The sequence below is a fragment of the Capsicum annuum genome, chromosome 1, assembly GCF_002878395.1.
Source record: "Capsicum annuum cultivar UCD-10X-F1 chromosome 1, UCD10Xv1.1, whole genome shotgun sequence".
Taxonomy (NCBI): Eukaryota; Viridiplantae; Streptophyta; class Magnoliopsida; order Solanales; family Solanaceae; genus Capsicum; species Capsicum annuum.
This window is the reverse complement of record NC_061111.1, coordinates 102,514,178-102,516,464: the sequence shown is the minus strand read 5'-3', so window position 1 is coordinate 102,516,464 and position 2,287 is coordinate 102,514,178.

Here is a 2,287-nt window from a genome sequence, read left to right as displayed (position 1 = left end):
TGAACATATGATTAAACCCTAGGATGATGAAATTAAAGTTCAATTATGATGTTTAATTGTTTTATAATGATGTTTATATGTACCATGCCTACTATGTGTTTGATTAAATGTCTAGATGAAGGAACAATGCCCAACCAGTATGACATCATAAAATTAACATGTATGTACAATATTATGCATATAACATGTTTGGCAAAGCGCTTCGATCTATGAATTATGAATTGTGTTATTGGTCATGTGCTCTAGTAAGCCATGATATGTCAGTTTCTTCTCATCGAGTCCTGGGGTTACTTGTAGGCAAACATTTAGCTGTATGCCTAGAGCTATGTCATGTTTTCATGATCTCCTTAGTCAAACTTTGATCCATAGAACTCAGTCAGTTATGTGACTCAAGAAACCTCAGAAATCTCAATAATCTCAGTAGTTCAGTAATTTCAGTGATCTAAGTACTCAGTAATCTAAGTAAACTCAGTATTTCAAGTCAATCTTTGTAACTTCAGTATTCTCAGTCAGTCCTTAGAACTTAGTACATTCTATTAGTCAACGTAACTCAGTAAATTCAATTTATCTCCGCTAAACAATACCACTAGTATCAGTTCAATTCAGCTAATTAGTTTGGTTTAGTTAATCAGTTCAGCTCAATTAATCAGTGTCTTTTAAATAGGAGTAAGATTCAGCACTGAGCGAGCCTAGGGAGAGGACTCACCGGCAAAATAGGACTGAGATCCCTAGAAGCAATCCCTATGTTTGAGGACTACGTAGCCAGTGTAGGTACGAGACGTCACCCATTAGATAGCACTAAGATACTCAGGGATCACCCATTAGTGCATTTAAATGTATAGGACTGATCCCAGTGGTCACCGGCTAGATTGGGACTGACTCTATAGTAGTTGTCCTTACTGGTGGCATGGTATTGACACAGTTCTAGTCAAGGTAAAGATTGGACCCAGTTAGCTTTGTATGGGGCATGTCGTTTAGATAAATACATCCCACAGTTTTAGTTACAGAATAAGGACTGTCAGATACAGTCTATTCAGCTCAATTGTATAGATTTAGGTATATCAAATATAGTCACTCCTTATCAATATAAATATACTCCGAGATCACCTATTAGACAAGAATGATCTTAACTATGGTCAATCAGTAATGGTATAATCAGATTTAGAGATCACCTACCAGATAGGATTGATCTCAGGTTCAGTTACTCAGATACATTACAGAACTCAGCTAGTTCCATCAGATTCAGGACTATCAGATATAGTCACTCTTTTTCTAGTTATATCAGTTATCAGAACTCATGTTATCAGTGTTCAGTTTCAGGATTGTTAGACACAGTCAACTATACCAGCTTTTTATAATCAGAACTGTCAGATATAGTTATCCATGAATTAGTAACATATTAGTAAACTTAGCAATCATAACTTAGAATTCAATCCTATTAGGATGTCATTTACAATTACGTATGTATGCATGTATTCTCATGTTGATGTTAGTAAGTCAGTTAGTATTTTTTTTGCATATGAACCTATTGCATTCAACCTACCTCACTTGTATACCAGTAAATTAAAAGTATTATGCATTCACACTATGGTGTCTTATACAATAGGCTTAGAGGCACGAGCTCCAGATCAGCAGTAGATTCCAGTCTCAGCAGTCAGAGTTAGAAGTGACTCCTTATCTTTCGAGGACATGATGATCTCATTACTATTTTAGTTTTCAATTTATTTCAGTAGTTTGAGTTAGGTGGGGACATGTTCCATCAACTCCTATTCAGACAGTTTAGAGGCTTTTAGACTATAGTATGACATAGAGTTATTTCAGATTTGTTTTGGTATTGTTATACCATATATTTAATTATGTATTAGTATTGAACCTTATGTACTTTCAGTTATTGTTTTCACATTTATGATATTGTTAATATTATTCAGTGCTTAGTTTACAGTTATTCGTCATTGATTAGCTTGTGGTCCTTTGGGGTTATGGGCACCATGTAGCATTCTGGGTTCAAGATTTGGGCGTTACAATGACGGTAATCCATAAATATTCTGAGAGAACCATCTTTTATTCACGAATATAACTAGTGCAACCCACGAGGACAAACTGGGTCTAATGAATCCCTTATCAAAGAGATCCTTCAACTGTTCTTTTAACTTCTTAAGTTCTATAAGGGCAATTCGGTATTGCAGAATAGATATAGGCTAAGTATCTGGTAGAAGCTTGATTCTGAAATTAATTTCCCTTGCGGAAGGAACTCCGGGAAGATCTTTGGGAAACACATCTGGGAATT